We start from the raw sequence: 241 nt of genomic DNA on the forward strand, positions 1-241 counted from the left end.
CACAGGGTCCCGGAGCAAAAGCGGAGCAGTTGCAGAGCAGCGCTGCAGCACTGGCTCCGCTGCGGTTCCCGTCGGCTGCTGGGGGTCGGACCTTCCCAGCGGGCTCACAGCACAGAAATTCCTCGGTTCTGACAAAGCATGACACATAAAACTTACTATAAAATATAATCCAGGATGCTGACACTGCATTTGTATCAACAGATTTTAAAATATTTTAAATTAAAAGTATTTAAAATATTTT

This window comes from Pterocles gutturalis, unplaced genomic scaffold (genome assembly GCF_000699245.1).
Source record: "Pterocles gutturalis isolate BGI_N339 unplaced genomic scaffold, ASM69924v1 scaffold27707, whole genome shotgun sequence".
Taxonomy (NCBI): domain Eukaryota; kingdom Metazoa; phylum Chordata; class Aves; order Pterocliformes; family Pteroclidae; genus Pterocles; species Pterocles gutturalis.